Below are 23,580 nucleotides of genomic sequence, written 5' to 3' on the forward strand. Positions count from 1 at the left end.
GGGGGAGGGGGAGGGGGAGGAGGCTGTAATCTCAGCACTTGAGAGATGGAAGCCAGAGAATCTGGAGTTTAAGGTATCTTTGTCTACATAGTAAGAGTGCTTGCTGTTCTAGAGGACCTGAGTTAGCTCCAAGCATCCACTTGCAACAGTTCACAACTGCCTGTGACTCCAGCTCCAGGGAATCTAATGCCCTCTCCTGGCCTCCTCAGAGGCCTGCATGCACATGCATATACACTTACACATATATGCACACACAAAAACATTTTTTTAAAGTATTTGAACTGAAAAAAAAAAAATGAGGCCAGAGGTAGTAGACCACTTGACCACTTATACAAGCATATGCAAGGTCTCAGGTTCAAAAACTAGTTCTAGAAAAAAAAAAATTGGGGTGGGGGTTTGAGACAGGGTCTCACTATATAGCCCTGGCTGGCCTCAGATTCACAGAGATCACAGGCTTACCTCTGTCTCCAGAGTACCAGGATTAAAGATATGACCCACTACACCCAGCTAGAAAAAATTTTTATGAAACTACTGACTCTGAAATGCAGGAGTTTTCATCTAAAGCTGAGACAAGACAATCTTTTTAGATGACTCAGAGTGCATCACTGTTAACCAGAGAAGTCTGAGAAGTTGCTCTTTCCTGCTTAACATGAGCTCGGGTTTTACCGCCCCCCCATCCTGACTCAGCCGGTTGGGAGTTGTGAAAGCTGAACCTCTGAAGACTCAGTTTCCTCACCTGTAATTTAAGGCTAATAATAGCTCCTTGCTAGACATAATTCAATAATTGCCAAGTGCATCATGGGTACTCAGAACAGGATGACTTAGAATGATAATTACAAAACTATTCATAGTGGTTCCCTCAGAGAAATTTTTACTATAATGCTTAAATCTGCTCAATAAACATAGCACTATGGTGACTCGTTTTATTTTGTTGCTTTTTGAGAGGGTGTCTCATTGTATATCCCTGCCTGGCCAGGAACTCACTATGTAGACTAGATTGGCCTTGAACTCACAGAAATTCCCCTGCCTTTGCATCCTAAGTGCTGAGATTAAAGGCCTTTGCCACCACACCTAGCTTGGCTTTCTTATTTTGCTTATTTATTTTTATGCTTTTTTTAAAAATGCTTGTCTTTTTAAAAATATTCTATTTATTATTTTTATTTTATGTGTATGGGTGTATTGCCTGCATGTAGGTAAGTGCACCCATGTCGTACAATGCCCACAGTGGACAGAAGAGGTTGTCAGATCCCCTGGAACTGGAGTTACGACAGTTGTTAGCTGCCATGTTGGTGCTGGTATTTGAACCCAGGTCTTTTGCAAGAATATCCAGTGTTCTTAACTGCTGAGCCATCTCTCCAGCCCTGTTTTCAATTACAAAAAAAATTTTTTTTTTTTTACTTTTTATTGTTTCTTTCCTTTTTCTTTCTTTTGAGACAGGGTTTCCCTGAGCCCCAGCTGTCCTGGAACTCTCTATGTAGACCTGGCTGGCCTCGAACTCACAGAGATCACCTGCCTCTGCCTCCTCTGTGTTGGGACTAAAGGCGTGCGCTACCACTCCTGGCAATAGCAACAACTTTTGGTTGAATTAGAGAATGAAAACCCTTCTGGAAGTAGGACACAATTTGTATGAAGACATTTGACCAGCCTTGCTTTAAAAGAACTGGGGGTGTATTTGGGTATCATGAAGTCTAAAATTTTTCATTTTAAACACTGGGTATGATGGCTCATATTTAAAATCCCAGCACTTGGGATTCAAAATTCAAAGTCATCCTTAGCTACTCAGAAGGTTCAAGGCCAGCCTGGACTACATGAAACTCTACCTTAAAAAATCTTTTTGTTTGCCAGGCGTGGTGGCACACGCCTTTAATCCAAGCACTCAGGTTCTCTCTTCTTTTAATAGGGCAGAACTCCTCAGTTCCTTGATTAAGGTGGGAAAAATTCCTTAAATCCTAACATCCCCGGTCCTCACTGGGGCCCCCCCCCCTTATTTTTAAAGAATGCCAATTTAAAAGTCTGGTATCCAGTACTTGGGAGGCTGAAGCTGAAGGATCTCAAGTTTGAGGCTACCCTGGGCCAAAAAATTAAATAAATAAATAAATAAATAAATAAAAAAATAAATAAATAAATAAATAAATAAAATAAAAAACAAAAACAAAGCAAAGCCAGGAGTGGTTGTACGCACATCTAATCCCAGCTCTTGGGAGGCCAGCCTAGGCTATATAGTGAGTTTTAGGCTAATCTAGCTATAATGTGAGATCAAAAATTTAGGGACTTTATCTAAGGGGCATTTGAATACATAGTGCTTATATTAACAAAACAACAAAAGCCAAAAATAAATACACCAGTGACTTCATTGTAATAATATTTAAAGCAAGGATATTCTGGAATTTTCTTGGGAGCATCTCTAGCCTACTCTCTTCATCTTCTCATCTGTACTTGCGACCAGGTCGAAGAGTAACTGTTACCCTCTTCATGGTGCCTTACCTGAGTGGCCCAGCAACCCCAGACTTCTGACCCTTGAGGCTCAGCTCCCTCATTACAATGCACCTGTCTAGTGTTTGTTCCTCTGGAGTTCTGCTAGGGCAACCCATCTGAGGAATGGTTGTCAGAGAGGCACTAATGAGTGCTAATGCAGTTCGGGACTCAGTCACTTCTTGGATAACAATTGGCTTTCGACAACACCTTGCACAGAGTAAGTGATATGTATCAAGCAAGTGCCAGGGCCATGGGGGAAGATATTTTAAGCAGGGGGATTTCCTCAAACCCCTTAGATGACACTCTGTAGACAGCTGCCAATCCCACATGACCTGGCAAGTCCTGGGGTAGCAGCTACCAACACTGCAGGACGCTGGAGGAAGCAGGCCTGTTCTTCCTCTTATGAAGGCTTAGAAGTAGGGACCACATCACTTGGGTCACTTTAAGTAAAGGGCATTCGCTCTGGGGCCCACCCTCTAAGCACCTGTGCCAGGGGTTTAGAACGACACCCTCTTGCCTAAAAGTATAAGAATGGGGTGTTTGATTGAGATCAAAAAACTTTTGTGAATGCCCAACAATTTACTGTGAATTAAATTCTGAAAACCACATAAAAAAACACTGAGGCGCTGGAGATACGGCTCAGGGATTAAGAGTGTTTTCTGCTCTTGCAGAGAGCTGGGTTCAGTTTCTGCCACCCATGTGGCAGTTCATGACCACCTGTAACTCTAGTTCCAGGGAATCCTAGACCCTCTTCTGACCTCAGTAGGCTCCTACAAACACAGGATGCACATGCATGCTCTCAGGCACACACACATACACATAAAATATAACAAATAAAAACAAAAAATAGCTGGGCGTGGTGGCACAGGCCTTTAATCCCAGCACTCAGGAGGCAGAAGCAGATCTCTGAGTCTGTGGCCAGCCTATTCTATATAACAAGTTCCAGGCCTGTACCAGCTGGGGCTACAGGGAGACCCTGTCTCTAAAAGACACACACACACACACACACACACACACACAAAAAAAAACAAAACCAAAACACCCCCCAAAATAACAACAAAAACACTGAGGCAGGACTAACATACGCTTTGCAGCTGAAAAGTCTCCTAGAAGGGCTGAGAATGTAGCCCGGTGGGTAGAGGGCTTGTCTGGCATGCACAGACCCAGGGTTTGAGCCCCAGCACTGAATAAACAGGGTGTGGCACTGCACACCTGAAATCTCAGGAAAAAGATAAAAGATCTATTCCTGGGGGCTGGAGAGATGGCTTAGCAGTTAAGAACACTGGTTGTTCTTGCAGAAAAAAAGATAAAAGATGTATTCCTTGGGGCTGGAGAGATGGCTCAGCAGTTAAGAACACTGGTTGTTCTTGCAGAAGACCTGAGTTCAAATCCCAGCACCTACATGGCAGCTAACAACTGTCTGTAACTCCAGTCCCAGGGGATCCGACAACTTCTTCTGACCTCCGCCGGCATTGCACGACACGGTGCACTGCACGCATACACATAAAATAAAAAATAATAAACAAAAATTAAAAAAAAAAAGATCTATTCCTGGAGCTTGAGAGAGATGGCTCAGTGGTTAAGAGCACTGGCTGCTCTTACACAAGAACCAGGTTCAAATCCCAGCATCCATATGGTGGCTAACAACCATCTGTAATTCCAGTTCCAGGGGATCCAAGACCCTCTTCTGTCTTCCAAAGGCATTACACGATTACACTGCACAGGTGTACAACGTGCAGGCAATACACCATACACATAAAATAAAAATAAATAATTAAAAAAAATTTTTAAAGATCTATTCCTCTGAGGTGGAGGGAAATAGGAGTTGACAATCTCATGTTAGATAAGGCAACCAAAGCATAAGTAGGTTAAGTATAGCTATGGTCAGATGACAACTCTAGGGTTTGAAACCATCTTTAGACTTCCAAGTTCGTGGTTGTAACAGGTGCTTAACAGCTTTTCAAATTTCAAAATCAAGACTTTAAAATACAGTCTGGGGATTGAACTGAGGGCCTTAAGCAGGCCAGGCAAGAAACTCTACCACTGGTCTACATCCCCAGCCGCAAGTCAAGAATTCCAGTTCATGAAAACTGGGCATGGTAGTGGATGCCTTTGATCCCAGCACTGGAAAGCAGGAGGGGCAGGCAGATCTCTGTAAGTTCAAGGTAGCCTGGTCTACATAATGAGTTCCAGGCCAGCTGGAGCTACAGGGAAACCCTAGCTCAAAAAAAAAAAAAAAAAGAATTTGGATTAATGAAATGAGAACATGTCTGTCTGTCTGTGTCCCTGTGCACTTGGGTGTATTCCACAGTTCAATGTCTGGTATTTTTCTCAGTCACCCCCCTCCCCATCTTTTTTTTGGTTTTTTGAGACACGGTCTTACTATGTAGCTCCGACGGGCCTCAAACTCACTATGTAGACCAGGCTGACCTTGATCTCACAGACATCTATCTGCCTCTGCCTCCCAAGTGCTGAGGATAAAGGTGTACGCCACCACACCTGGCCCCACCACGGCTTATTTTTTGAGATTGGTTTCTCACTGAATCTGGAGCTCACCGATTTGGCTATATTGACTGGCCAGCAAGTGCCAGGAATCCTGTTTCCACCTTCCTGGGATCGACAAGTGCCACTGTACCCACCTTTTTAGCTGGGTGTTGGGGATCCAAGTTCAGCTCCTCATGCTTGTTCAAAAGTACTTTACCCCCTACCGCCCCCCACCCCCTTTTCCAGATAGGGTCTCACTCTGCAGCCCAGGACTAGTGGCCTGAATCTCACCTTGTAGACCAGACTGACCACAAACTTGGATCCTCCTGCCTCGGCTTTTACAACTGGGATTCCATTCATGCACCATCTTGTCATTATCCAGACCCAGATCACCACTGTCAAAAAGGATTTTACTGCTGGACTAAATGGTGCCCACTTATAATTCCAGCATACTGGGGGAAACAGGAAGATCAGGAATTTAAGGCCAGTCTGGGCTACATAAGTGAGTTGAGGCCAGCCTGAGCTACCTAAGACCGTCTCGAGAAACAAACACAACATTGTGAGAATTTTACTGCCCCACAAGATGTTCTTGCTGGTAAGGTTTTTAATGGTAAAATCTGCTTTCCCGTGGCTGCCCTTCATGTATTTGGCCATGGTTGTACTTTCTGGAGGACCAAACAACGTGCTTTTCTCCAGAAGGCCCTTTGTGAGTGGAGGCAGACACTGTGAACATCAAGCTCTGATGCCAGGAAAGGAGCAATGTCATGAGAGGCCAGGAGGCTGAAGAGATCCCAAGGCCTAGAGAGATAAGTCACAGTTTATTCCCTCTGGGCGAAGGCTACTAGGCAACTGACAGGGACAGGTAATCCAGGCGCACATGGGCCACACATGGGCCCACGTAGGCACACATGTGGATTAGCACTCAGGCCTCATGGAGGTAGACACACAGGCAGGCTGGTGGAGGAAAAAGCTTGCATCTCTGACCTCAAGGCCATATTTATACAAAACCCACACAAAGGTGGCATTCTGCCCGAAATAATTATAGAACAGATTGCATCACCGTTTACTTTGGGGATCCCTGGACATCCAGGGTCAGCCATTTTTGCTGATTCATAGCCCCCTGGACCTCCAGCATTAGCCTTCTTGGCCATTGCTGGACATTCCTATCCAGCACCAAGTTGTCTAAACGTGAACTGGCCTTTAGGGCTCTCATTTCCAAACACAGACTAAGAGGGGGGTCTCACTCAGTACCATTTTCCCCTCGTCACTGCTACACAAAAGCCCCAAAGTACCTATACCTTATAGCGCTCTTGGGTCTGAGGTTGGAAAATAGATTTGATCCCACCTACTTTCTAAGATTACCTGGGAAACATGACCTTAGCAAGCCATAAAAGGCATTATCTAGGGTGATGGCTAATCTTGACAGGTTTGGAAGCACCTAGGAGACACACCTCTGAGCATCTGTGGGGGTGTTTGCAGAGAGGATTAGCGGAGGAGGAAAGATGGACCACCTTGAACGTTGGGCTGGACTTCAGAACTGAATAAAAAGGGAAAAGTGAACTGAGCATCAGCATGCATCTGTCTCTTTCTGACCACGGTCAAAGTGACCAGGCACCTCGCACTCCGAATGTTCTATCTTGTGCTGAGTAGCTTTAGTTGTCAACTTGACACACCCAGGTAGAAGGAGCTTCCATTGGGGAATTGCTTCCATTGGACTGGCCTACGGCCATGTCTGTGGGGTATTCTTGATCTTTGAGTGACATGGGAGGGCCCAGCCCACTGTGGCCTGTGTCACTCCTGGGCAGGTTGTTCTGTGTTGTATATGAGAACAGGCTGAGCACAGGCCAGGGAGCAAGCCACTAAGCAGCATTCCTCCATGGCCTGTGCTCCAGCTCCTGCCTCCAGATTCCTGCCCTGAGTTCCTACCTTGGGCTCCCCAATGTACTGTGACTGGGAGATATAAGCCACATAAACGCTTTCTTCCCCAAGATAGTATTGGTCAGAGTGTTTTGTTACAGCAATTGAAGGCAAAGTAGAACATACTTCTCCTCTATGGGGTTTGTATTTCCTTATAATGTGAGCCAAAGCAAACTTCAGGGGTTTTTTGCTTTGTTTTGTTTTTCAGAATATTTTATTATTTTTATTTTATGTGTACGAGTGCATTGCCTAAATGTATGTGAGTGCACCAGTGTCGTGCGATGCCATGGAAGGTCAGAAGCTTGTTTTGATTTTCGGACAGGGTCTTACTACACAGCCCTGCCTGGAACTCCCTATATAAACCGGGCTGGCCTTGAACTCACAGAGATCCACCTGACTCTGCCTTCCAAGTGCTCGAATTGAAGGCATATGTAAGGTATATATATTGATGTGTGAAACAGAGGGAAAGTGTGCATATTGTAAGGTTACAGAACAATGAGCTCGGGGGCTGTAGCTTGGTGGTAAAGTGTTTGCCTACTATGCAAGAGGCCCCAGGTAGACACCTCAGTACAGTCAGAATGAAAAAACAAAAGAAAAGGAAACCTGAGCCCGGCGTGGTGGTACACACCTGTAGTCCCAGCACTTGGGAGGCAGAGGCAGGTGGATCTCGGAGTTCAAGGCCAGCCTGGTCCACATAGTGAGTTCCAGGACAGCTGGGGCTACAGGGAGACCCTGCTTCAAAAAGACAAAAAAAAAAGAAAGAAAGAAAAAAGAAAACCTTAACTTGAGGTTAAGGTTTTGATAAATCTTTATCTCTTGCCTTGATAAATCTTTATCAGGGGTGTGGCTCAGTTGGTAAAATGCTTGCCTAGCACACAGGAAGACCTGGGTTCAATCCCCAATCCTGCAAAAACTGATTTGAAGAGTTCAGCAATCCTAGCACTGGGAGGTGGAGGAAGGAGGATCAAGAGATCAAGGTCGGGGCTGGAGAGATGGCTCAAGGGTTAAGAGCTCTTGCAGAAGACCCAGGTTCAATTCCCAGCACCCACATGACAGCTACCAACCATCTGTAACTCCAGTTCCAGGGCATCTGACGCCCTCTTCTGTCTTCTGTGGGCATTGCACAACACAGGTGCACTTACATACATGCAGGCAATACACTCATACACATAAAATAAAAATAATAAAAATAAAATATTAAAAAAGAGGTCAAGGTCATCCTTAGCTACCTAGGGAGTTTGAGGCCAGCCTGGGCTACATAAAACCAGAGGAGGAGGGAGAAAGGAGGAAGGGAGAGGCTAGAAGAGAGGGGAAGGGAGGCCAGGGAAGTGGAGACCCTGTTTAGGACTATGTAAACTGTAAAGCGAGTGCAAACTTTCCTTACAGAAGAGTAATAGTACTGGGTGGAACTGATTCATCAAGTTAATGTTTTGTAAACTTAGGTGAAAGTGTTAAAATCTTTATGAAAGCCAATCCCTCTGTCAACACCTCAGCCAGAGCTCTTAAGCTTTCCCATCTCCATATGTTATTCTGCAGGGTGGTGCTTAGAAACCAAGCCAGATTGTAGAAAGACCCCACACTACAGGCCAGAGCATCCCTCCATGTGCCCCGGCAGCAACAGCAGCACCCAGGCACTGTAGGCTGGAGTCTGGAAGAGCCGGAGGATAGACCCAAGTCCAGTCTGGCAACCACTGCCCCAGGATCAGGATCGTCTGGCTGTCCTTTGCAAGGAAGAATAGATGGAGAGTTCTGGAAGCCCTTCCCAACCCCGCAGGGTTCTTCATCAGCTACTGGTTTGGAGCGCTTTGACAGTCTCCTAATACGGATGGAACTCAAGCCCGTTAGACAAAACAGGAACCAGACCTGTTCCTCAGAACTCTGAAGTCAAGATTTCCTTAGCTTTGCTTCAGTCATTACAAAAAAAAAAAAAAAAGAAAGATTGCTTCATGTGCCCCACAGGTCTCCGAACTTTTCCCTTTTCTAGTAAAAGTCTAAATTCCAGCTGGAGTTCCCGACCCACAGCGCCTTTCTTCAGAAGTGGCGGGTGTCCCATGCTTTGCTGAGTTCCGGAGATAAGATAAATAATTTACCAAATGTGGGTTTCTGGTTACTCTGCTAGCATTTAGACTACAGAGCCCCGGCCCCTGGGGAGCTGATTTGTTCAGATTCAACCCATCTGTTTTAGTTTTTTTTGTTTTTTTTTTTTTCCTGGGGAGTTTTGAGGGGCGGGGGGAGTGTTGGGGTTGCCTGGAAAAGCCAGGGAGCTCCCAGCATCCCACACATACTTTGGAGATGAGATTCTTCCATCTTACTGGACTTTTACTGGAAATTCTGGAGAATGCTAATTTATTACTTTAAAAACACACAGCTATCAGAGGCTCTATTCCTCTTCCCCACGTCCCGCCCCTTCCCCCCACCTTTTTAAAGCTGAGTAAAAACAAAACTCCAAATGTAGTAGCTCATATCTGTAATCTCAGCATTTGGGAGTTGAGGCAGGAGGATTGCTGCTAGTTTGAGGGTAGCCTGGGCTACAGAGTGAGACTTGGTCTCAAAAAAAACAAGAACAAAAACAAAAACCTCAAACTGCCTACATCATTTGAAAACAGTCTCCAAAATAAGCTGTCTGAAGGGTAGTTTTAATCTTGCACAATACGTTTATCCTAAATTCCTGGGGCATGTGAACAGAGTCAATTCAGGGAATTTTATAGGAGACATTAAATGGAGCTTCTCCTAAATCAGTGATACTGGGGACAAAAAGGACCTGGGTGTTCCATACAAGACTCATGCTCTGTTTACCCAGTTTCTGGAGAATAGTGATGTCAAAAAATGAAGGAGAAAGAGAGGCTTTGACCCCTAGTTAGCCCACAGCTCTTCCACCATAACAGCATCGTTTCACATAGGAAACTGGGAAAATAGAAGACACAGCAAAAATAGCACAAACTGCGGGGTGTGGTGGCACCTGCTTTTAATCCCAGCACTTAGGAGGCAGACAGATGGATCTCTGTGAGTTCAAGGCCATCCTAGTCTACCTAGTGAGTTCCAGGCCAGCTGAGGCTACAGGGAGACCCTGTCTCAAAAAGAGTACTGGTTGCTCTTGCAGAGGACCTTGGTTTGATTCCCAGCACCCACATGGTAGCTAACAACCATCTGTAACTCCAGTTGCAGGGGATCCGAAGCCTTCTTCTGACCTCCTCAGGCATTGCACAACACCGGTGCACTTACATACATGCAGGCAATACACTCAAACATAAAATTTTTTTAAAAGATAATTTTAAAAAATTAAGAATGTTCTTGTTTGTTTGTTTGAGACAGTTTCTCAAGTGGCCCAGGCTGGCTTAAACTTTCTATAGAGTGCAGCAGGGTCTCCCAGTAGCCCCAGCTGGCTTGGGACTCACTATGTAGACCAGGCTGGCCTCAGTCTCACAGAGATCTGCCTGCCTCTGCCTCCCAAGTGCTGGGATTAAAGGTAAGCGCCACCATGCCTGGCCTAGGACCCAGTCTTTAAATAAAGAAATAAATGGAAATGGCATGTAGCTTCCCATGTAAGCTTTTTGTATCCTCCTGAATGTTCTTAGGACAGTGCATCTTATTTCCTAGGCTGAGCACCCTGTGAAAACAGTAAAACAAGAACAAGATGACATTTTATTCCAAACCCATTGTTCCCTGTGGGTGGTTTAGCAGAAAATTTCATAGGAGACTTTTACAAAAAGGCTAGCCCTGAACCTACTATGTAGCCAAGGATGACCTGGAACTCCAGATCCTCCTTCCTCTACCTCCCAAGGGTTGAGAATACAGGTGTGTGAAAGTCCAGGGTTGTTGTGGGACGTGCCCCTATCTGAGTTGTCAGCTCTAGAGTGAATACAAAAATAATACCCCTCAGAAACCAGGTGTGGTGGTACACACCTGCAATCCCAGCAACTGAGGAGGTGAGGCAGGAGGATTGCCATGAGACCCAGATAAACTACACAGTGAGTTCCAGGATAGCCTGGGCTACGCCACTGGATCCTCTCTCAAACATAAAACTGTGTATGGTGACACACACTTTTTTTTGTCTTTTTGAGACATGATCTCCCTGTAGCCCCAGCTGGCCTGGAACTCACTATGTAGACCAGGCTGGCCTTGAACTCCCAGAGATCTGCCTGCCTCTGCCTCCGGAATGCTGGGATTAAAGGCCCGGCCTTTAGCTCACCTATTTTTAATCCTAGCATTCTGGAGGCAGAGGCAGAGGCAGAGGCAAGAGGCAAAGAAACTCTGGGGTCCAGGTCAGAGTAGTCTACACAGTGAGACGCTGTCTAAAAGAAAAGAAATAAATAAAAAAGAAGAAGAAATTCACTGAGAAGTGTGAGAGGTGAGGCGAGGGCACAGGAGGAATTCCTTGTGCTTTGCAGCTCTTGGGCTAAAGCAATTAAAGAGCTAAAGGTGTAAAACAGTCTACTTACCACCTGTTCTGTGATTCCCGGGAAGATTAGCCTATTTTCCTGGCTCATTTTCTCCAGCTTCCTACATCAATGGGTGGAAAAGCTGTGGTCATTGGTTTGGGTTGGTTGGATGGTTGAATGAAACACAGGCATCCCTGCAGACATCAAAGCCTGTCTCCCTCTCTGCATCAGCCTCTCATCTCTCCGGCTCCATTCCAATTGAACCGGGGCTGCCTTGCATGATAATGAGGTCTAATTATCGCCTTATCCCTTGATTGTGGAGCTGAGTTTGGGGAGCAGCTGAGCTCTTTTTCCGTAACCCTCCCTTCTATCTTTAGTGTGCCCATTGCCTGAGAATCAGCCTGTTTTACCGCAGGCCAGGACTGGGCCTTTGGGATATCAGTGCACTGTCCACTCAGTAGCCTGGATGCCTGGGAAGATTTTGGGCGTATTGGTACTGTATATTCTGAATACCACAGGAGTTTTAAGTGATTCATTACTAGGTTAAAGAGTGAAACAAAGGCAAGGAGCTGATTAACCTCATTCCCTGGACATATTTTCCTGCCTTCTCTCCTTCTTACTGCACACAGGGGCAGGAAAACTTTAGAAAATGTTGATAGCCAGGTGTGGTAACACATGCCTTTAATCCCAGCACTCAGGAGGCAGAAGCAGGCAGATCTCTTTGAGTTTGAAGCCAACCTGGTCTAAATATCGAGTTCCAGTTCAGCCAGGGCAACAGATGGAGACAGTGTCTCCAAAATAAAATAAAATACATAAAGGAAATAAAACCCAACCGAAGTTCTGAGACAGCCCAACGGAGGGGGCTATAAAGCAGGATTCTTGGACTCTTCCCTCATTTTTTTTTTTTTGCTTGGTAAGATGTGTTTAGATACCTTCTTTCCCTAACTGTAAAAGGAATCAGAGGCAAAGAACTGAAAAACGAGAGCTCAGCTATTCAATCTGCCCTAAACCATCCTGACAGATGTTAATTCATGTTTTGTTGTTTGTTTCCCCTGTACTGGGAATTGAACCCTGGGTCTGTGCTGAGTTCTGTGTAGAGCTCGTCCACTGAGCCCTGCCCCCAGCCTATGATTTACTTTTCACTTAACATTCTTTAAAAAACATTTATTTGGGGCTGGAGCGATGGCTCGGCGGTTAAGAGCACTGGCTGCTCTTGCAGAGGACCTGGATTCAATTCCCACCATCCACATGGTAGCTCACAGCCATCTGTAATTCCAGTTCCCCATGAATTCGATGCCCTTTTTGACCTCCTAGGAAAATTGCTCTGCACGGTCATAAAATTAAAAAAATAAAATCTGTGGAGATTACATGCATTCACATTCACGGCATGTGTGTGGGGAAGCCAGAGGACAACATGCAAAAGTCAGTTCTCTTTCTATCACATGGGTCCTGGGAATCGAATTCAGATCACCAGGTTTAACAAGCTTTTGCTCACTGAGCTGTCTCACTAGTTCACCAGCCTTCACTTAAAGGTTTGTCTTTCTTTGTTGGTGTTAGGATTTTAAGTGTGGGCCACAATGCCCAGCTACATTTAAAGTTTTTATTATATATACATATATAATTTATATATATATATATAATTTTATATATATATAATTTTTTGGTCTTTTTTTTTTTTTTGAGACGGGGTTTCCCTGTAGCCCCAGCTGGCCTGGAACTCGCTATATAGACCAGACTGGCCTCGAACTCAGCGGTCTACCTGTCTCTGCCTCCCTAGTGCTGGGATTAAAGGCATGTACCACCACACCTGGCTTATATACATACAATTTTTTAATTTTTATTTTATTTTATGTGTATTCGTGTATTGCCTGCATGTAGGTAAGTGCACCCGTGTCGTGCAATGCCAGAGGAGGTCAGAAGAGGCTGTCAGAGCCCCTGGGACCGGAGTTACAGACAGCTGTTAGATGCCAGGTGTGTGCTGGGCTTCGAACCCAGGTCTTCTGCAAGAACAGTGTTCTTAACCGCTAAGCCATCCCTCCAGCCTGAGATCCTGTCTTAAAAAGAGAGAGAGTAGGAAGAAGAAGGAAGAGGAAGGGGGAGGGAGGAGGAAGAAAGAGAGGGAGGGAGTGACAGAGGGAGCAAACATTCCCATCCCCCGTATGTAAGACACTTAATTTTAATTGACAATAAATAAGAGTGTTGCTGGATTATTATTAATATTAGTTTTTTTGAGACAGGATCTTCCTGTAGCCCCAGGTGGCCTGAACTCAATATGTAAATCAGGCTTGGCCTTGAATTCATAGAATCTGCCTGCTGGGATTAAAGGCATGCCTACCACACCTGACTCTAGACTTGTAGCTCAGGCTGGCCTCAAACTAGTGATCCTCTTGCCTCTGCCTCTTCAGCCTATCCTACTAGTGTGTGCCATCACAGCCCACAGGAAAACTTCCTCAACTCTCTGAAAGAGGTCAAAGGATTTCAGAGCTGGGAAAGAGATCATTTGTGATCTGGAGCCTGTGGAGTGGGTGGCATGGGGGGAATGTATTTAGATTCTACTTTTCCATCAGCTGCAAAACTGACGCCTTTGCTGCCCACCTGGGGATGGTGTTTTGAATAGCAAGGGTGGGTTAATTTTAGCATTTTACAGATAAGGAAACCGAGACAGAGTTAAAGCTTGCTTGTGGTGTTGCAGGCCTTGATTCTGTCTTTTGGCTTCTGTTACCTTTGTAGTAGTGGGCTGTCAAATGTAGACTCTACACACAGTTTGGAAGCCGAGGGACAGCACCGTGAGGATCTGAGCTGCTCGTGTGAGTCCCTGCCACAGCCTGCCGTTTCTTTTCTTTAAAAAAACAATTTGTTCAAAAGGAAAAAAAATGTTGAGGGCTGGAGAGATGGCTCAGCAGTTAGGAGCGCTGGCTGCTTTTACAGAAGACCTAGGTTTGGTTCCCAGCACCCACATGGCAGCTGCCAACTGTCCATAACTCAATTACATGAGCATTACATGCATGTGGTACACTTACATGTATGCAGACAAAACAGTCATAGACATAAAATAAAAATAAATCTTTTAAACATTGTTATTACTTCCTTTTTTTGTTTTGTTGAGACAGGGTCTCACTAGCTTTGGCTGGCCAGGAACTCATAGAGATCCACCTGCCTCTGCTTACCAAGTGCTGGGATTAAAAGCATCTACCTCACCAGGGCACACACACATGTGGAAGTCAGAGGACGACGCTGGGGGTGGGAGGGGGAGCATGGTGGGAGTCATCTCTCTCCTTTCACCATGCGGGGCCTGGGGATCTGAACCCAAGTTGTCAAGCTTGGCAGCAAGCACCTTTACCCACTGAGCCATCTCACTGGCCCATGGCCTGTCATCTCTTATCTTTGCTTCTACATTTTCCAGATCTGGCTTTTTAAATTTTTCTGGGAAATTCATGAAAGTTCTTGAGCAATAGGCAGAGCTGTTGATTGCAGATCCTTCTGTGCTAGCACAGGCCTGGACTTTGTTGTGTTTTTGGTCAAATGCAAAAGGATTGAGCAAGGTAGCTAGCTAACTATCCTGCGTTGCAAAAACAATATGGATTAGTAATCTATTATATACCTTCCCTAATATCAGGCCAGGCAGGGGCGCCAACCCTACTTGAAACAGGAAATCCTGCTTCACACACAGCCGGAAACTCTGGGAACTGATTATCCTGAGCTGGGACAGATTCAAAACAGCTTTCTTGACCTCCTCAAAGGATGGTTGAGGTAGTTAATCAATCATCCTTCCTGAAAAGGAATTCTGTGAGGGGGGAGGGCTACTTCCTAACCTGGGGAGGTTGAGGTCAGAGAAACAGTCCCCACTTTCTGTTGGCTTGATGACAGAACTCAGGACAAGAGCCAAAGGAACTGACCTCTGGGTGTATTTGATAATCACTAATTTCCAGGTGGCTCAAGAAATGTACCCCCAAACAAAGCAACAAAAATAGATAAAAATAAAAAATAAAATACATTGCCAGAGGGTTAGGCATGTGGCTCTATGGTAGAATATGTGCCCAGCATGTGCCAGGCCTCTGGGTTCCTATCCCAGCATGGCAAATAACAAAAACCAAGCTGAATCACATGTATAACTTTATATGTACACAGTCTCTATCCATCGAACCAATAAGCCATTTCTTTTTTAAAAAATCATTTTCGCTGGGCATGGTGGTGCACGCCTATAATCCCAGCACTCGGGAGGCAGAGGCAGGCAGATCTCTGTGAGTTCAAGGCCAGCCTGGTCTACATAGTGACCTGTAGCTGGGGCTACAGGGCAACCCTGTCTCAAAAAGACCAAAAAAAGAAAAATCATTTTCATTATATTTTGTTTTATTTATTATGTGTGCAAACCTGTGGGCATGCCACAGCCTGCGTGCAGAGGTCCGAGGTCAACTTGTAGAAATCATTTCTTGCCTTTCACCATGTGGGTCCCAGGGATCGAACTCAGGTCGCCCAGCTTAGCTACAAGCGCCTTTACCTGTTGAACAAGCCCACTGGCCCAACAAACCACTTCTTATTCTAGGCTGGGAACAGTTTCTCCTGGAAAGAGGTGTCCCCAGGTTGGAACACCCTGTGATATTTTCACAAGGACAGGCCAGTGTCTCCTTGAATCATCAGTTGCTACATTTGTATCTTATCCCTGGATCCAGTGACACATTTTTCTCTGAATCCTTTTATCTGGAAGGGCTGAAGAGAAGAAGAATGAATAGCTGTGAGACTTCTTACAGAGGCAGTGTAGATCTGAGTGAGTTTTGAAAGCGTTTCTTAAGATGGGAGTGTGTGGACTAGGGCTTTGGTGCTGGGGTGTGGGGTGAGCTGTAGGGGAGGTGGGGTGGGCCCTAGTTTGGGCCTCCCTAGAGCTCAGGCCCGCGTGTAATCTGCTTTGTGAATGAGGCTAAGGCAGGAGGGGGTGGGGGGCGCACATATTTGGAATTCCTTTATCTGGGTGGGCTCCTTCTCTCCAAACTTTCAGGATGTGGGAAACGGAAGATGAAAGCGGCTGGATTTCCATCCTCTCCGGTTACTGTGTGTAAAATGGAGAGACAGAAGCAGGGGGTGAGAGAGGGGGGCAGGGAAGCCCTCCTGAAAGCCACCCCCCACGCCCCGTTTGAGAACTGCTGTGGAGAAAGATGGCTGGGGCGTGGGGATCACGTTTCACATCACATCAGGGTTCTGGAATTTCCTCTTGGTGGGGGGGAACCCGGTGAGGATGGTTGAAGGTTAGTGGGTGCTGGATAATCGCCCATGGGTGCCCTAGGGAGGACGTTTCTAAGGGGATGGGTGTTGACAAACTGTCCCAGTGGGTTTGAGGGCTGGTGCTGGGTGCTGGAGCCCTCCTCTGTCTGGGTGGTTAACCAAAGTCTGTGACCCGAGAACGCTGTCCATGTATGGATCTTATTTGTGTCTGACCTCTGTGGTATGCAGAGCTCGAACTGTGGGGCCTAGCTGGGAAGGTAATTGGGGAAGGCGGGAGAGCCTCCAGCCGGGTGTGGGATCCCCAGGCCTGGCCCCAGCTCTGCATTGTATTTGGCATCTTGTCCCAGAAGGATCTGTTTTTGTTCTACCTCACCCCCTTGCTGAACACCGATGACTCGTGACTGCCCAGCTTTCCTAGGGCCAGGCATCCTCAGAGATGTGTGTGTGTTGGAAATTACAGCAAGGCGCGTGTCTCTCATTTTTGTCATGAGTAGCAGAGTGCCCCCTCCTCCCTGAAGCATTTGGGGCTGGGCCCTGGTTCCTGGCACACCACCTCTCAGGGAACAATGAAAGCAGTGAAGGATTTCAGGTAAGAGCTGGGACCCGACATGAAATCCTGGCCCTACAAAGTAAACAGAGTGAGGCAGAAGAATCAGAAATTCCAGGCCAGCCTGGGCTACATAACCAGACCCTGCTTCAAAACACTAAATGAATCAAACAACAACAAAAAACTCTGCTCTGACATAGAACATAGGAAATGCGAACATAAAACCAGCGAGCAGGAGTTGAAGTGTTTAGCACAAAGAAATTTTGGAGGTGGAGACTAGGGGGTTTGGAGGACAAGGCTTATGGCCTGGAATTCACTATGTAGCCCAGATGCTCTTGAGCTCCTGATTTGCCTGCCTCAGCCTCTCAAATGCTGGGATTAAAGGCATGCACTACCATGCAGGGCCCAAGAGAAAGGAATGTATATATATATTTATTTGAGATAGGGACACGTGTAGTCCAGGCTGGCCTCTGATTCTGGTAGCCTAGGATGACTGAGAACTCCTGATCCTCCTGCCTGTATTTCCTGGTGTGATTGGGATTACAGGTGAGTCCCACCATGCCTGCACAGTGTTATGCATGGAGCCAAGGACTTCATACATGCTAGGTAAGCACTCTACCAACTAAGCTACATTCCTAGCCCCAGAAAGGAATGTTTCTTAAACCCTCATTCCTACTATAATATTCTATATAAGCATCACACACTCTACATGACAAAAATATTACTTGTTTGCAAAAAATTAGAATATAATAAACTCTACTTGTCGTGAACCATACAGAGCTTTACTTAATTTTTTTTTTTTTAATCCTGCTTCAGAAAGCTGTGTAGGGTTTCCAATATATCAGGTCCATCATTTTCAAATGGTGCCAGCTCCTAGTCGCGTGAGAGGTTCAGTTAATAAAGATTTCTGGTTGATAGATCACTCAAGCAAGCAGACTCCCACTTCCTCCTATCAGAACAGCGATTCCTTCTTTATCATGGTACAAGCTGTACACTCCCATTTCTCCTGCCTTTCCATTTCCTTTTTGTTTTTGTGTTTTGTTTTGTTTTTTTAAATAGGGTCTCTAGCCCAGGCTGGCTCTCTGTAGCCTAAGGATGACCTTGAACTAATGATCTTCCTGCTTCCACCTCCTGAGTGCTGGGAGTACAAGTGTACTTCTTATCTGGTGTATGGCAGTGCTAGGGATCAAACCCAGGGCCTCCTGCATGCCAGGCAAGCATCTACCAACTGAGCCACATCCCCAGTCCTGTTGCTTTTACTTTTCCTACCAAATGCTGTCTGTGACCTTGAGCCTTTCTGATGTTTATTGAGACCTAAAATTATTCTTAAAACTAAAACTGGGGGGCTGGAAAGATGGTTCAGTGGTTAAGAGCACTGACTGCTCTTGCAGAGGACCCAGGTTCGATTCCCAGCACCCTCATGGAGGCTGTGAACCATTCTTAACTCCAGTTCCAGGGGAATCTGAAGCCCTCTTCTGACCTCTGAGGCATTGTATGACATAGGTGCAGTCACATACATGCAGGCGATACACTCATACACATAAAGTAAAAATAATGAATAAAATTTTTTTTTTTGGTCTTTTTGAGTCAGGGTCTCCCTGTAGCCCCAGCTGGCCTGGAACTCACTATGTAGACCAGGCCGGCCTTGAACTCACAGAGATCCTCCTGCCTCTGCCTCCCAAGAGCTGGGATTAAAAGTGTGCGCCACCATGCCTGGCCTTGAATAAAATAATTTTAAAAAGACAACTAAAACTGGACAGGCATGGTGGCCCATGCCTAGCACTCAGGAGACAGAGGCAGGTTGGTCTTGGTGAGATCAAGGCCAGCCTGATCTACATAGCGAATACCAGGCCAGCTGAGGTTACAGCTGTCTTAAAAGGACCAAACAACAACAACAAAAACCCCACTAAGATTAGCTGTCTTGTATTTTAAAAATCATTTATTTGAGCTGGGCATGGTGGTGCACATCTTTAATCCCAGCACTAGGATCTCTTTGAATTTGTAGGCCAGCCTGGTCTATATAGGGAGTAGGGAGTTCCAGGCCAGCTGGGGCTACTGGGAGACCCTGTCTCAAAAAAGACCCCCCCCAAAAGATCATTTATTTATTATTACTAATGTGTATGTATATATCAGGTGGGAATGCATGCACCAGATTGTGCATGTGGAGGTCAGAGGACAACTTTGTGGGGTTGGTTCTCTCCACCTTTCACATGTGTTCTGGGGGACTGAACTCAGGTTGCCAGGCTCACACAGCAAACACCTTTACCCACTGAGCATTTCTCTGGCTCTTTTTTTTGTTTTTGTTTTTGTTTTTTGAGACAGGGCCACATTATGCAGCCCTGACTGGCCTGGAACTCTGGGACACAGATCCACCTGCCTCTGCCTCCCAAGTGCCACTGTGCCTGGTGTGACTTCTTTTTTAACTTATTAAATTTGGGATAGGCACAATATCTGAACTTGTATTTCTGGAATCTCTGAGGCATCTTAGGAAAAGGGAAGGTTAGGAACTAGAGTGCTATTTTCTATGTGCCCAAGTGAAATAAGTCAACAGCTTATTTTTCTATTCTTAGTTGAAATGAAAATTAACTTTTAAAGTCCTATAGTCTGTTCAGGTCATCTTATCCTGCTGTTGACCCCAGAGGCTGATGGTCTGAGGGTTCACATGTTAAAATTAGAATTGGCTTTGAGTACTGGCTCTATTTACCTGCTGGGCACCTTATTTTTATTTACCTAACACTTAATACAGCTACAGTGTTCATTATGGGACCAAGCACTGTTCTAAGCACTGTACAAATATTTGCTGGGCTGAGCTGTCACGAAGCTGAGCTGCTATTACCTTCATTTTATATATGAGGGATCTGAGATGCAGGGATGTGGTGTCATCTACCAACCCAAGCCTGTGAGTTTCAGCTGCTTCCCCAGGGCGCTGTCAGGAAACTAGGAGACTTAGTTGTTTTAACACCAACCACAAGTATAGCCTTTGGCAACTCTGATGGGCCCTGAGGCCGGGGGTGGGGGGTGGGTATGAAACCTTGGGTGCCAAGGAGAGACCTTCATATAGGCATGAAACACAGAGGCCAATCTGGCTTGGTGGGCTTTAAGAAATCTCCTTCCGACCCAGCCTCCTTATATAGCAAATCTCGAGTACTTTTTATTATTCAATTCACAGCCTCTTTCTTGTGCTGTTTCCGTTTCCTTGAACAGCATCTAGACATGATTCTGGTCCCCACCAGCTCCTGACCTCATTACTCATTCTGTTTACAGCGTGGCCTTCCCCTCAGACTGCCCTGATTTCCCAGCCAGGAACTTGGCTGTCCTCCTTGACTATGATTCAGATTTTCACCCAGGCGACATTGCAGCCAGGTCCTCTTGTATACCCCACCCCCGCCCCGTCCCCCGGGACCCTGTCAAAAATGAGGCAGGGCTCTATGAAACACATCCCACTGTAGAGGGTACAAGGAGGATTGTGAGGGACCCCAAATGAAACTGAAAAACGAAAGGGCTGGGAGCTGGTAGGGAGGATGGGATGATGGGACCTTTGAGGAAGCTGAGGCCTGCTGAGGGCTGGCATGGAGTGGGGGAAGGCTAGTGGCAGGCATCTCCAGTGGCACATGCTTCCAAAGAGGAAGCATTGAGAGGCGTGCCCTGGGAAAATGAGGAGGGAGAAACATCTATAAGGGACAGTAGAAAACTCTACTTAGTCTACTTCCCCACTCCACTTCCTTAGGGAGCTGGTGTCTTGAGGGACAGGTTCTACAGAGGAGGCAGAAGGGTGGGATCTCCACCACCTGATAATCGGATAGAAGCTTGACAGTTGTCAACAGTGTTTGATCTATTTGTGTTCAACGTCTAGATGTCTTTTACTCACTTCTTTTTTGGGGGCGGGCAGGTTTCATGTAGATCAGGCCTGAAACTCATTATGTAGCCAAAGATGACTCTGAACTCTTTTTTCCCTTCCTATGTCTGTGTGTGTGTGTCACTGAGCGCCCATGGAGGTCAGACGATAACTTGTTGGCATCAGTCCCCTCATTCTACCATGTGAGTCTCTGTGGGTCCCACAAATGGAACTCAGGTTCAGCTCGTCAGTCTTGGGAGCAAGTCTTTACCCACTGAGCCAACTCTTTATTTTGAGACAGGGTTTCCCTGTAGCCCCCCTGGAACTCAGTAGGTAGACTAGACTGGCCTTGATCTCACAGAGATCTTGCCTCTGCCTCCTGAATGCTGGGATTAACGATATGTGCCACCACACCTGGCCCGAGCCATTTCTTGATCATCCTGCCTCCTCTTCCCAACTGGGCTCCAAGCTGATATTTACTGAGCATGTACTGTCTGCCAGAGACTCTCTGTACCAGTGTTTCACACAGGACACCAGGGCTCGGTTTGTTTGGATGTGATTCCTACTAAGTCATCCAGGCTGATCACTTGGGCCTCTGGCCTCAGCATCATCGGCACAACCTTCATTTCTCAGAAAGCGAGCTCAGAAAAGAAAGCTGCAGAATCAGGTTGTGACTGCAGATTCCCAACATCAGCTCCCCACAGCCCATACTCCTTAAAGCACAGGGAGAACCTGCCTGCGGTTTAGTTTTACCTCTGAAGTAATCCCAGGGAGGGTTGGGACAGGGTTGGGAGGGCCCCAGCAGATTCTAAGTCTTGCTGGGGTGATAAGCCAGTTAATGTCTGTAAAGGAAGGGAAGGGCCACAGCCACTCTGTGGTGAGGACCACTCTGCCACCGCCGTGCCCTGGAAATGTTTGCATCTACAGGCCTGGCCGGAGCTGGTGGCTCGCAGCCTGCAGGGAGGGAAGTCCCAGCTCCAAGGGCAGCCACAGCAGCTCAGGGCCTTGGCTTCCCCTCCCTGACCTTTAGCTACGGGTTGATGAATTGGCAGCAACTGTGTGACATCAAGGAGACATTTTCTTCTTTGTGTGCTCACAGCTTCCATTTCAAAATTCCTCAGTCATAAGACAGAAGCTGCAGGAGCCCAGGCTCACTTGTGGCTGCAGGAGCTGACCTGTGCTTGCTCCAAGCCTTCCAAAAGACTGCGTAATCCGTGGGATTCCGCCGGCGGCTGGGATGGCCATGTAAGGTGCGGTTGCTGGCCTTAATTATCCCGGAGAGCTGACAGCTCTTGGACGAGCTACAGAGATAGAGCTGGTCCTATCGGATGGTGCCTGGGAGCTACCTGCTTCCTCTGCCAGTTTCCTCTGGGTGACCATGCTCCCTCTTGTTCCTACCTCCAGTGCAACCCGGCATTGGGTTTAAAATTAAGTGAGCAAGTTGCATGTGGTGGTGCAGGCATACCTGTCATTCCAGCACTGGGGATGCTGTGGAGGGGGAATCACTGAGACTTTGTGGCCAGCATGGGGCTAAGTATTGAGTTCCAGGCCAACCTAAGGTACAGTGAGACCCTGTGATGGCTGTATGGGGTTCATACAGCACTTGTTCTATGGGGTTCAGTGGTTAAGAACCCAGGTTGAGTTCCCAGCATCCACATGGCAGCTAACAACCTTCCATAACTCCAAGTCCAGGGCATCTGACACATTCCTCTGGCCTCTGCAGGCATTGCATGCATGTTTTGCTCTTACACACATGCAGGCAAAACACTCATACACATAAAATAAATTAAACAGGGGCTGGAGAGATGGCTTAGCGGTTAAGAGCACTGACTGCTCTTGCAGAGAACTCGGGTTCAATTCCCAGCACCCACATGGCAGCTACAAACCATCCTTAACTCCAGTTCCAGGGGACTCCGAAGACCTCTTCTGATCTCCAAGGCATTGCACAATTCAGGTACACTCACATGCATGCAGGCAATACGCTTGTACACATAAAATAAAAATAATAAATAAAATATTTTTAAATAAATTAAAGCAAAACAAAACACTTGCCTTTCTTGCAAAGGATTTGAGTTTGGTTCCCAGGATCCATGTGGTAACAGCTCACAACTGTGTAAGTCCAGCTCCAGGGGATCTGATGCCCTTTTTTGGCATCTGTGGGCATTGCACTCACATGGTACACATGCACATAGACACACACATAAACACATAAATTAAAAATAAATAAATGTAGCCAGGCACGGTGGCACAAGCCTTTAATCCCAGCACTTGGGAGGCAGAGCAGGTGGGTCTTTGTAAGTTTGAGGCCAGCCTGGTCTACATAGTGAGTTCCAGGCCAGCTGAGGCTACAGGAAAACCCTGTCTAAAAAAACACCAAATAAATAAGTTAAAAAATATATAAATATTTAAACAAATCCCCTTGCGCATACACACACACACACACACACACACACACACACACACATATATATATCAATCAATATTTTAAAATAAGATTGAGCTCAAAGTTATCCCGACATTTTTCCTTTCCTGTCTTTTTGGGGAGGAGTGGGGTGGGCGGAAAGTGAGAAGGAATATTCTGTCTAAACTTGAGGGCAGCAGAAGGGACTCTTAGGGAACAGAAGAGTTGAAAGGGAATTTAGATCTCTAATATCCAGCTCATTTTAGAGAAGAAATGCAAGTGGGGAAGAGGCCCAAGGTTTCAGTACAGGTTAGTGGCAGTCTGG

Source organism: Nannospalax galili, unplaced genomic scaffold, assembly GCF_000622305.1.
Source record: "Nannospalax galili isolate Female #2095 unplaced genomic scaffold, S.galili_v1.0 scaffold538, whole genome shotgun sequence".
Taxonomy (NCBI): Eukaryota; Metazoa; Chordata; class Mammalia; order Rodentia; family Spalacidae; genus Nannospalax; species Nannospalax galili.